Raw genomic sequence first — 14548 nt, 5'->3', positions numbered from 1 at the left:
CTACCCACAGGATGGGTATGGTGTGACAACTACCCACAGGATGGGTATGGGGTGACTACTACCCACAGGATGGGTATGGGGTGACTACTACACACAGGATGGGTATGGGGTGACTACTACCCACAGGATGGGTATGGTGTGACAACTACCCACAGGATGGGTATGGGGTGACAACTACCCACAGGATGGGTATGGGGTGACTACTACCCACAGGATGGGTATGGGGTGACTACCACCCACAGGATGGGTATGGTGTGACAACTACCCACAGGATGGGTATGGGGTGACTACTACCCACAGGATGGGTATGGTGTGACAACTACCCACAGGATGGGTATGGTGTGACAACTACCCACAGGATGGGTATGGGGTGACAACTACCCACAGGATGGGTATGGTGTGACAACTACCCACAGGATGGGTATGGGGTGACTACTACCCACAGGATGGGTATGGTGTGACAACTACCCACAGGATGGGTATGGTGTGACAACTACCCACAGGATGGGTATGGTGTGACAACTACCCACAGGATGGGTATGGGGTGACTACTACCCACAGGATGGGTATGGGGTGACTACTACCCACAGGATGGGTATGGTGTGACAACTACCCACAGGATGGGTATGGTGTGACAACTACCCACAGGATGGGTATGGGGTGACTACTACCCACAGGATGGGTATGGGGTGACTACCACCCACAGGATGGGTATGGTGTGACAACTACCCACAGGATGGGTATGGGGTGACTACTACCCACAGGATGGGTATGGGGTGACTACTACCCACAGGATGGGTATGGGGTGACTACTACCCACAGGATGGGTATGGGGTGACTACTACCCACAGGATGGGTATGGGGTGACTACTACCCACAGGATGGGTATGGGGTGACTACTACCCACAGGATGGGTATGGGGTGACAACTACCCACAGGATGGGTATGGGGTGACTACTACCCACAGGATGGGTATGGGGTGACTACCACCCACAGGATGGGTATGGTGTGACAACTACCCACAGGATGGGTATGGGGTGACTACTACCCACAGGATGGGTATGGTGTGACAACTACCCACAGGATGGGTATGGTGTGACAACTACCCACAGGATGGGTATGGGGTGACAACTACCCACAGGATGGGTATGGTGTGACAACTACCCACAGGATGGGTATGGGGTGACTACTACCCACAGGATGGGTATGGTGTGACAACTACCCACAGGATGGGTATGGTGTGACAACTACCCACAGGATGGGTATGGGGTGACTACTACCCACAGGATGGGTATGGGGTGACTACTACCCACAGGATGGGTATGGTGTGACAACTACCCACAGGATGGGTATGGTGTGACAACTACCCACAGGATGGGTATGGGGTGACAACTACCCACAGGATGGGTATGGGGTGACTACTACCCACAGGATGGGTATGGTGTGACAACTACCCACAGGATGGGTATGGGGTGACTACTACCCACAGGATGGGTATGGGGTGACTACTACCCACAGGATGGGTATGGTGTGACAACTACCCACAGGATGGGTATGGTGTGACAACTACCCACAGGATGGGTATGGGGTGACAACTACCCACAGGATGGGTATGGGGTGACTACTACCCACAGGATGGGTATGGGGTGACTACTACCCACAGGATGGGTATGGGGTGACTACTACCCACAGGATGGGTATGGTGTGACAACTACCCACAGGATGGGTATGGTGTGACAACTACCCACAGGATGGGTATGGTGTGACAACTACCCACAGGATGGGTATGGGGTGACTACTACCCACAGGATGGGTATGGGGTGACTACTACCCACAGGATGGGTATGGGGTGACAACTACCCACAGGATGGGTATGGTGTGACAACTACCCACAGGATGGGTATGGTGTGACAACTACCCACAGGATGGGTATGGTGTGACAACTACCCACAGGATGGGTATGGTGTGACAACTACCCACAGGATGGGTATGGGGTGACTACTACCCACAGGATGGGTATGGTGTGACAACTACCCACAGGATGGGTATGGTGTGACAACTACCCACAGGATGGGTATGGTGTGACTACTACCCACAGGATGGGTATGGGGTGACAACTACCCACAGGATGGGTATGGTGTGACAACTACCCACAGGATGGGTATGGTGTGACAACTACCCACAGGATGGGTATGGTGTGACAACTACCCACAGGATGGGTATGGTGTGACAACTACCCACAGGATGGGTATGGTGTGACAACTACCCACAGGATGGGTATGGTGTGACTACTACCCACAGGATGGGTATGGGGTGACTACTACACACAGGATGGGTATGGGGTGACTACTACCCACAGGATGGGTATGGGGTGACTACTACCCACAGGATGGGTATGGTGTGACTACTACCCACAGGATGGGTATGGGGTGACTACTACACACAGGATGGGTATGGGGTGACAACTACCCACAGGATGGGTATGGGGTGACTACTACCCACAGGATGGGTATGGTGTGACAACTACCCACAGGATGGGTATGGTGTGACAACTACCCACAGGATGGGTATGGTGTGACAACTACCCACAGGATGGGTATGGTGTGACAACTACCCACAGGATGGGTATGGTGTGACAACTACCCACAGGATGGGTATGGGATACATAATAAAAGTATTAAATTAACAGACAACAATACTGCTTCACATTTGTTTACTTCATCCAGAAGAAATTCACCAGTGACATGACTTGTTTCTTTCAGCTTCATTTTCAACAACACTGGAAGGGTTATTACAGGCATAAAACAATCCCAATGGAAATAAGTTACTCTGTCTGACTTTTTTGTGTTATCCCAGGTTCTCTACACATATGCTGCTATGTATGATAATTCTATGTAACTGTATTTGTGTATACCTGAATAAACTTACTTACTTACTTACTTACTTACTTACTTACTTACTTAGGGCTCTTTTTTATTCAGTAATTTTATGGGTAAATATGATTATTTTCTGTAGCTTAAAATAATTTTTACATGAAAGCTGAAGAGTTTTGGTCGCTGCTTCCTGTGTACCGTCACCAAACTGGGGTTAATAACATTTATAATATATAAAATTAGGCACTTTTACTTCAAATTAAATTAAGATCGTTGGAAAATCGAATTTTCCCCGAAGTTCTTAGAAGGAAAAAAAAAACGTAAAAATAATGGAACATATTCCAGCAAGTTGACAGTGACAGGACAAGCTGCCCACAGTGTAACAAAGTGAATATGGGAAATAGAGTACATGTAAGTAGATAATTAGAGTCGTCAAGTAGAGACAATTTACAGAAAGGAACTCTATGGAGATGTTTTAACTATGCAACAGGGATTCTTCAGTCATTTAAAAAGCTTGTTTCACAGGTCAAATATCTAGGTAAACTTCCTTTCTACAACTGTTTGTTCTTCCTCCATAGAAGAAGAGAGTGCAGAGAGTTTAGAAGTTGAGGGTCACAGATACGAAGGGCAGAGATAAAACGAAAAATAAGAAGACTTATCTTGACTGAGGAAGCATGGTCAGAGACTAGTGAATGATCAAGCCACTGTGTATAGGCTAGCAATACAAGGAAACAGAAAAGCCTGTAGCTGAGCGATGGACATGTACTTCCAGAGAAGGAAGCAACGTTACTCCTATTTAGCTTTGAACTTGATGGTACGATCAAGATGGTTAAATGTATCAATAAAAGATTGGAAGAGACTAGAGTCGTGTGACCAAACAGCAGAGATATCTACAAATCCAGAATTAAGGTCGCACAACAATAATGAGCAGAACAGTTAGGCTATGTAAATATCTTTGGTCCTTGGCCACCTGACTAGCCTCTTCCAAATTTGTCTTGATACCCTTAACAAGTGCACTCCTTATATCAAGTTCAAAGCTGAATGAGAATCTCTTTGCTTCCTTTCCTGGCGCTGTATAATCCTACGGGTTCAGTGCTTCCCCATGGCTATAATTAATAATAATAATAATAATAATAATATATATATATATATATATATATATATATATATATATATATATATATATATATATATATATATATATATATATATATACATATATATATTTTAACAAGTCAGACGTCTCCCACCGAGGCAGGGTGACCGACCCAAAAAAGAAAGAAAAACCCCAAAAAGAAAATACTTTCATCATCATTCAACACTTTCACCTCACTCACACATAATCACTGTTTTTGCAGAGGTGCTCAGAATACAACAGTCTAGAAGCATACACATATAAAGATACACAACATATCCCTCCAAACTGCCAATATCCCAAACCCCTCCTTTAAAGTGCAGGCATTGTACTTCCCATTTCCAGGACTCAAGTCCGACTATATGAAAATAACCGGTTTCCCTGAATCCCTTCACAAAATATTACCCTGCTCACACTCCAACAGATCGTCAGGTCCCAAGTACCATTCGTCTCCATTCACTCCTATCTAACACGCTCACGCACGCTTGCTGGAAGTCCAAGCCCCTTGCCCACAAAACCTCCTTTACCCCCTCTCTCCAACCCTTTCGAGGACGACCCCTACCCCGCCTTCCTTCCCCTATAGATTTATATGCTTTCCATGTCATTCTACTTTGATCCATTCTCTCTAAATGACCAAACCACCTCAACAACCCCTCTTCTGCCCTCTGACTAATACTTTTATTAACTCCACACCTCCTAATTTCCACACTCCGAATTTTCTGCATAATATTTACACCACACATTGCCCTTAGACAGGACATCTCCACTGCCTCCAACCGCCTCCTCGCTGCTGCATTTACCACCCAAGCTTCACACCCATATAAGAGTGTTGGTACTACTATACTTTCATACATTCCCTTCTTTGCCTCCATAGATAACGTTTTTTGACTCCACATATGCCTCAACGCACCACTCACCTTTTTTCCCTCATCAATTCTATGATTAACCTCATCCTTCACAAATCCATCCGCCGACACGTCAACTCCCAAGTATCTGAAAACATTCACTTCTTCCATACTCCTCCTCCCCAATTTGATATCCAATTTTTCTTTATCTAAATCATTTGACACCCTCATCACCTTACTCTTTTCTATGTTCACTTTCAACTTTCTACCTTTACACACATTCCCAAACTCATCCACTAACCTTTGCAATTTTTCTTTAGAATCTCCCATAAGCACAGTATCATCAGCAAAAAGTAACTGTGTCAATTCCCATTTTGAATTTGATTCCCCAAAATTTAATCCCACCCCTCTTCCGAACACCCTAGCATTTACTTCCTTTACAACCCCATCTATAAATATATTAAACAACCATGGTGACATTACACATCCCTGTCTAAGACCTACTTTTACCGGGAAGTAGTCTCCCTCTCTTCTACACACCCTAACCTGAGCCTCACTATCCTCATAAAAACTCTTTACAGCATTTAATAACTTACCACCTATTCCATATACTTGCAACATCTGCCACATTGCTCCTCTATCCACTCTATCATATGCCTTTTCTAAATCCATAAATGCAATAAAAACTTCCCTATCTTTATCTAAATACTGTTCACATATATACTTCAATGTAAACACCTGATCTACACATCCCCTACCCACTCTGAAACCTCCTTGCTCATCCGCAATCCTACATTCTGTCTTACCTCTAATTCTTTCAATTATAACCCTACCGTACACTTTTCCTGGTATACTCAGTAAGCTTATTCCTCTATAATTTTTATAGTCTCTTTTGTCCCCTTTCCCTTTATATAAAGGGACTATACATGCTCTCCGCCAATCCCTAGGTACCTTCCTCTCTTTCATACATTTATTAAACAAAAGTACCAACCACTCCAACACTATATTCCCCCCTGCTTTTAACATTTCTGTCATGATCCCATCAGTTCCAGCTGCTTTACCCCCTTTCATTCTATGTAATGTCTCACATACCTCCCCCACACTTACATTCTGCTCTTCTTCACTCCTAAAAGATGGTATACCTCCCTGGCCAGTGCATGAAATTACCGCCTCTGTTTCTTCCTTAACATTTAAAAGTTCCTCAAAATATTCTCGCCATCTACCCAATACCTCCGTCTCCCCATCTACTAACTCCCCTACTCTGTTTTTAACTGACAAATCCATACTTTCCCTAGGCTTTCTTAACTCACTCCAAAATTTTTTCTTATTTTCATTAAAATTTCTTGACAGTGCCTCTCCCACTCTATCATCTGCTCTCCTTTTGCACTCTCTCACCACTCTCTTTACCTTTCTTTTACTCTCCATATACTCTGCTCTTCTTATAACACTTCTGCTTTGTAAAAACCTCTCATAAGCTAACTTTTTCTCTTTTATCACGCCCTTTACTTCATCATTCCACCAATCACTCCTCTTTCCTCCTGCCCCCACCCTCCTATAACCACAAACTTCTGCCCCACATTCTAATACTGCATTTTTAAAACTATTCCAACCCTCTTCAACCCCCCCCCCCACTACTCATCTTTGCACTAGCCCACCTTTCTGCCAATAGTCACTTATATCTCACCCGAACTTCCTCCTCCCTTAGTTTATACACTTTCACCTCCCTCTTACTTGTTGTTGCCACCTTCCTCTTTTCCCATCTACCTCTTACTCTAACTGTAGCTACAACTAAATAATGATCCGATATATCAGTTGCCCCTCTATAAACATGTACATCCTGGAGCCTACCCATCAACCTTTTATCCACCAATACATAATCTAATAAACTACTTTCATTACGTGCTACATCATACCTTGTATATTTATTTATCCTCTTTTTCATAAAATATGTATTACTTATTACCAAATTTCTTTCTACACATAGCTCAATTAAAGGCTCACCATTTACATTTACCCCTGGCACCCCAAATTTACCTACTACTCCCTCCATAACATTTTTACCCACTTTAGCATTGAAATCCCCCACCACCATTACTCTCACACTTGATTCAAAACTCCCCACGCATTCACTCAACATTTCCCAAAATCTCTCTCTCTCCTCTACACTTCTCTCTTCTCCAGGTGCATACACGCTTATTATAACCCACTTTTCACATCCAATCTTTATTTTACTCCACATAATCCTTGAATTAATACATTTATAGTCCCTCTTTTCCTGCCATAGCTTATCCTTCAACATTATTGCTACTCCTTCTTTAGCTCTAACTCTATTTGAAACCTCTGACCTAATCCCATTTATTCCTCTCCACTGAAACTCTCCCACCCCCTTCAGCTTTGTTTCACTTAAAGCCAGGACATCCAGCTTCTTCTCATTCATAACATCCACAATCATCTCTTTCTTATCATCTGCACAACATCCACGCACATTCAGACTTCCCACTTTGACAATTTTCTTCTTATTCTTTTTAGTTATCTTTACAGGAAAAGGGGTTACTAGCCCATTGTTCCCGGCATTTTAGTTGACTTTTACAACACGCATGGCTTACGGAGGAAAGATTCTTATTCCACTTCCCCATGGATATAAAAGGAAAATTAATAAGACCAAGAACTATTAAGATAAAATCAAAGAAAACTCAGATGAGTGTGTATAAATAAATGTGTACATGTATGTGTAGTGTGACCTAAGTGTAAGTATAAAAGTAAGTGTAAAAGTAGGCCTTAGACAAGGATGTGTGATGTCACCGTGGTTGTTTAATATATTTATAGATGGGGTTGTAAGAGAAGTAAATGCGAGGGTCTTGGCAAGAGGCGTGGAGTTAAAAGATAAAGAATCACACACAAAGTGGGAGTTGTCACAGCTGCTCTTTGCCGATGACACTGTGCTCTTGGGAGATTCTGAAGAGAAGTTGCAGAGATTGGTGGATGAATTTGGTAGGGTGTGCAAAAGAAGAAAATTAAAGGTGAATACAGGAAAGAGTAAGGTTATGAGGATAACAAAAAGATTAGGTGATGAAAGATTGAATATCAGATTGGAGGGAGAGAGTATGGAGGAGGTGAACGTATTCAGATATTTGGGAGTGGACGTGTCAGCGGATGGGTCTATGAAAGATGAGGTGAATCATAGAATTGATGAGGGAAAAAGAGTGAGTGGTGCACTTAGGAGTCTGTGGAGACAAAGAACTTTGTCCTTGGAGGCAAAGAGGGGAATGTATGAGAGTATAGTTTTACCAACGCTCTTATATGGGTGTGAAGCGTGGGTGATGAATGTTGCAGCGAGGAGAAGGCTGGAGGCAGTGGAGATGTCATGTCTGAGGGCAATGTGTGGTGTGAATATAATGCAGAGAATTCGTAGTTTGGAAGTTAGGAGGAGGTGCGGGATTACCAAAACTGTTGTCCAGAGGGCTGAGGAAGGGTTGTTGAGGTGGTTCGGACATGTAGAGAGAATGGAGCGAAACAGAATGACTTCAAGAGTGTATCAGTCTGTAGTGGAAGGAAGGCGGGGTAGGGGTCGGCCTAGGAAGGGTTGGAGGGAGGGGGTAAAGGAGGTTTTGTGTGCGAGGGGCTTGGACTTCCAGCAGGCATGCGTGAGCGTGTTTGATAGGAGTGAATGGAGACAAATGGTTTTTAATACTTGACGTGCTGTTGGAGTGTGAGCAAAGTAACATTTATGAAGGGATTCAGGGAAACCGGCAGGCCGGACTTGAGTCCTGGAGATGGGAAGTACAGTGCCTGCACTCTGAAGGAGGGGTGTTAATGTTGCAGTTTAAAAACTGTAGTGTAAAGCACCCTTCTGGCAAGACAGTGATGGAGTGAATGATGGTGAAAGTTTTTCTTTTTCGGGCCACCCTGCCTTGGTGGGAATCGGCCGGTGTGATAATAAAATAAAATATATATATATATATATATATATATATATATATATATATATATATATATATATATATATATATGTCGTGACGAATAGGCAGAACTTGCGATCTTGGCTTAAATAGCAACGCTCATCTTGCCATATAGGACAAGTGAAAATTTGTGTATGCAATAATTTCGCCAAAATCATTCTGAACCTAACGAAAAAAAATATATTTTACTGTGTTTGTTTAGTATTAAATTATTGTAAACAAATCTAAAATATATTTAGTTGGGTTAGGCTAAAATAAATTGTTCTTGTTATAATAAGGTTAGGTAAGTTTTCTAAGATTCTTTTGGTGCAAAATTATAAGTTTTTACATCAACATTAATGAATAAAATTTATCTTTAAACGTATAAGAGAAAATATTAGAAAGGTCTTAATTTTAAATGAGTTCTTGCTAATTGACCAGTTTTACATATTCGGCACGACATATATATATATATATATATATATATATATATATATATATATATATATATATATATATATATATATATATATATATATATATATATAATGTGTGTGTGTGTGTGTGTGTGTGTGAGAGAAAGGTCTCAGGCTCGCTAGTTCTAATGTAAAATTTTACATATTATAAACTAAAGGTGCAAATTTAAATATAAACAATTAATAGATATAATGAAATAGCTGGTAAGCCATCGTTGCCAGTCTGGGTTCACTGTGACACACCACACCATCCATCGTTGCCAGTCTGGGTTCACTGTGACACATCACACCATCCATCGTTGCCAGTCTGGGTTCACTGTGACACACCACACCATCCATCGTTGCCAGTCTGGGTTCACTGTGACACATCACACCATCCATCGTTGCCAGTCTGGGTTCATTGTGACACATCACTCAATCCTTTACCGCCTCTTAGCTAGGCGCTGACACAGCTCGGTCATCATATCGTTGACTGATATGACGGGGTCAGTAACGTCAGTCTGGGTGACCTTTGCTTTGGGCACCACGGTGCTTCCCTGTGCTTGTCTTCTGGCGATCTTTTCCTGAAGTTCACTTAATAAATTTGATCCACCAGTTTGTTTCTGAGCAGGTGGGGGAGGTGGTAGAGGTCTGGACTGGGCGCTGGAATCATGGGGAACAAACACGCAGAACATCGCTTGTTTGGTACACTCCTTGCCTCGTTGGAAGAATCTTTTGATTTTCTGCCAAATTCCTTTTTTCTTTGGCTCTAAATACACAAAATATTGTCCTGGCCCCATGTCAGGAGCTAATACGACTTGCTTAGATTTAGTAGCCATCCTGATTCAAGGTAATCTTGGAGTATAGATAACTTGAACCTATCTCTAGCAAGTTTAGTGAAATAGTACACTTGTATTTATATATCTAGGCTAGAATATTTCAACAATAAGTTCCTGTTAGTAGGTGAAAAATATAATATGGTAATATAAGCCACAATATTTAGATAACTGGAATATATTTCCAGCAAGGTCACTGAAATAGTAATCTTGTATTTATATATCTATGTTCTAATTTTTTTATGTATTTCTTGAAGTGTAGATGAATGTGTTGGTGATATGTTCTGTATGTTGTGATGTGTACTGTGATGTGTTTATAGTTAATAATTTACGTTAAACTCTAAACCCATGTGGGTTATTCAGTGGAAGAGGTTGTGAAGGCTTGAACCTCCGTCTGCTGAGCTCCAGACAAACTTGCTTCCTGTTTGTATTTGGTGTGGTAATGTGTAGTGTGATGTGTAGTGTGTTGATGTGTAGTGTGTTGATGTGTAGTGTGGTGATGTGTAGTGTGGTGATGTGTAGTGTGGTGATGTGTAGTGTGGTGATGTGTAGTGTGGTGATGTGTAGTGTGGTGATGTGTAGTGTGGTGATGTGTAGTGTGGTGATGTGTAGTGTGGTGATGTGTAGTGTGTTGATGTGTAGTGTGGTGATGTGTAGTGTGTTGATGTGTAGTGTGTTGTGTAGTGTGGTGATGTGTAGTATGTTCATGTGTATTGAGAAAGACGAATGAGTTAGTGCTTGGGCTGCTACATCTAGCTAAGATAATCTTCACAGTATCACACAGGTGAAATTAATGGACAAATATGATGCAAGGGAGAGACTGATTTGTTTTATGCTCAGCAAGGAAGATGACTGCAACATTCCTTTCACTAATTATGAACTTGATGCAGCACTAAGGGCAACTCCACGTCGCCTGGTGAGGATGGTATTACTTACAACATACTCAGATTGCTGTGTCGAGTACCAGGTAATCCATTACTTGAATTATATAACATGAGTTATGTCACTGTGGAGCTCCCTAAATCATGGACCAACAGCCTCATTATTCCCATTCCAAAGCCCAGTCAACAAAACTCATTTCGCTCAATATCCCTTACTAGCTGCTTGTGTAAAACATTCGAAAAGATGATTCTTAATCGTCTCATGCACAGAATTAAGCAATTTTTGTCTCCCCGGTTGCATAGTTTCATGCATGGAAGGAGTGTGCATCATTGCATTACCACCTTTCTCACTCTGCACACTGACAGCTCATACACTACCTTCCTTGACCTCAAATCTGCTTTTGATGTAGCCAACCGACATGTAATCATTAGTAAACTTGCCAGAATAGATGTTGGAGGATGGCTTCTCCGCTGGATTAAAGGTTACCTGTCCAATAGAAAATCTTCTGTGTTGTTCCAGGGACGTAGAAGTGTAACTAAAGATTTTGAATTAGGAACTCCACAGGGAGGTGTGCTCAGTCCCACCCTATTCAATATTCTAATTAATGCTTTACTTAATGCCAGCCCCATTATTATATGATTAGTTTTCTTGATGATATAATAATTCACACCACCGGATTCTCCAACACCCAAAACATTCTTAACCATGTACTAGCCTCGTGTCAGGACCTGGGGTTGATTATCTCTACTAATAAAACAAAGATACTCAATAGGCGTTCTCCTCGACAGAGAGGCACAGTTCGTCAGATCCAGTTGCATGATGGGTCTCTTCTAGGCTTTGAGGTCCCACTACTTGGACCTGTTGTAACGAGACTTTGTCGCCAATACAAAGAAAGGCTGAGAGCACTTAGAGTTGTGGCAGGTTTTCATCCTAGGTAAGTTGCTAATGTTAAAATTGTAAAAATGATGTATCTTGCCTATATTAGATCACTGGTTGATTATGCGGCGCCACTACTTCCTTTTGTGTCTGACTGGAAGCTTGGAGGGCTGGGAAAACTGCAGAACGAAACACTGAGGATCATCCTAGGATGCCCTCGTACTGCCAAAATTTTAAATATGCGGAAAGAATTTGATATTCCAAGCATCAGGGATCGTGTTACTGAAATATCCTCATTGGGGTCAATATGCTTAGGTTAGCCCATTCAAACCCCTGCACAGAAGCCCTCCAAACTTTCCTCAGCACTGGTGAACATCCTTCCAGATGGATCGAAAAAACTGGAACCGACCTCCGCATGAACCAGCTACATGATCTATGTCAACTAAGGCAACAGAGGCACTTACCCCCTCCATGTGATATTACCCCATTCCAAACTAACATTCCTCCATTTCCCCCCAAAACTCTTTAAATCACAACCAAAGCTTCGTCTTGGAGCCAAACAGGATGCCATAAGCTGTATTGATAACTTAGTCACAAGTTATTTACGTTGACGGTTCCGTACACCAATCCACTGATGCAGCTGGTAGTGCTGTTGTTGTCGTACAGAGTGATGGCTCTCAATAACTGGGCCTCTACCCTTCAAACAGAACTGTTTGTCATACGTCTTGCACTCAAATGCGTCCATGTATCTAAGGTTGACACTTTAACTGAAACTGATTCTCTGCCATCCATAAATGCTCTCAACTCGGTAAGTATAAATTGTGGCATGCTTGTGTCAGAAGCCAGACATAGGTATGGTAAGATGGTGGACAGTGGAGTCAGAGTGCACATGCTGTGGATTCCATCTCACATTGGTCTTCAGATGCATGATAGAACTGATAAATTGGCTAAGCTGTATGCTTTCAAAGAGGGGGTAGATTACAATCTTGGGTTGTCAGTTAGCAGTTTGAGAACAATAATACGAAAAGAACTTCAACTGAACTTTACTGACTTAAGACTTAGGGAGAGTGACACAAGTCAGTCCATCTATCATCATTCCATCATGCAGGAGGAGCCACATGTCTATGGTGCATCCAACAAGATCAGCCGACTCTTGGATGTCACTACCGCCCGGCTCCGGCTGGGTTACAAGTATCTTTGGCAGGTTAAATCACCATCACCAGATGTAGACCAAACGAAATGTAAACTTTGCCAGATGGACTATTGTCACACCTTGCGTCATTATGTACTGGAGTGAGTCACACCTTGCGTCATTATGTACTGGAGTGAGCCACAATTTGCGTCATTATGTACTGGAGTGAGCCACAATTTGCGTCATTATGTACTTTAGTGCGATAAAATTAATGAATTCAGAGACAACTGCTTCAGAAATGTTCAAGATATGTCAATTTTATCCACAGTGATATATTACAGACCATTCTGGAGAAATACCCTGACTTCTTGTTCTTGTTCTTGTCCAGACCAGAGCTTTGGTGAGATGGGTAAGGAAGAAGGATGGGTAAGGATAGAAATTTTGGAAAAGGGTGGGAGGGGGGGGAGAGGTAGGATATAAAAGGTAAGTGGCCCAACCACTTTGGTGTAATTTAAAAAGTGCACGTGAAATGATAAGATATTCTTTAAGTGGTATAAGACTAACCCATCAGAGTCACATAGATATAACAGATATATAAGTACATGACTCTGAATTCGTAGTAATTATACAAGTTGCAATTGTTTTTTTTTTCTTTTTTTTTTTTTTGCGATTGTACAACGGATATTTATGCGACAATGAAGGCAATAATTTTCTGGCCAGTTTATAGAATTACGTGACAATGGCTTCTTACAGGTGGTGTCCACCCATAGTAAGTAGCATAATTTTTACATTAGATTGTTATATAAGATGTCTCCCTAATTGGGGGCTACCCTGACTTTACTTACTGTAAATAAAGCATTACCATGTGTGTGTGTGCGCTCGTGTGGGTGTATGACCCACTTAATATTTGTATTTATAACTCATTACAATTGTGGACGTGTCAGTGGCTCATTACTTTGTAATTTGTTTATGATTGTAACCATGTATAGGAGTGTAGATGGTTCATTACTTCTGTAACTTGGTCATGATTGTAACCAGATCTACCTGGAGTTCATTACCTTTGTAACTAGTTCAGCTATCATAACTTTGGGGTCCAGTCCCTGGACCAATTATGTACCTCTGTAATGTTCAGGTGCAGTCCCTGGACCCATTATGTACCTCTGTAATGTTCAGGTGCAGTCCCTGGACCCATTATGTACCTCTGTAATGTTCAGGTGCAGTCCCTGGACCCATTATGTACCTCTGTAATGTTCAGGTGCAGTCCCTGGACCCATTATGTACCTCTGTAATGTTCAGGTGCAGTCCCTGGACCCATTATGTACCTCTGTAATGTTCAGGTGCAGTCCCTGGACCCATTATGTACCTCTGTAATGTTCAGGTGCAGTCCCTGGACCAATTATGTACCTCTGTAATGTTCAGGTGCAGTCCCTGGACCCATTATGTACCTCTGTAATGTTCAGGTGCAGTCCCTGGACCCATTATGTACCTCTGTAATGTTCAGGTGCAGTCCCTGGACCCATTATGTACCTCTGTAATCTTTTGACTACCACCCACAGGATGGGTGTGGGGTGACTAC

The sequence above is a fragment of the Cherax quadricarinatus genome, chromosome 88, assembly GCF_038502225.1.
Source record: "Cherax quadricarinatus isolate ZL_2023a chromosome 88, ASM3850222v1, whole genome shotgun sequence".
Lineage (NCBI taxonomy): Eukaryota > Metazoa > Arthropoda > Malacostraca > Decapoda > Parastacidae > Cherax > Cherax quadricarinatus.
The sequence above is the reverse complement of the archived record's forward strand: the minus strand, read 5'-3'. Positions refer to the sequence as shown.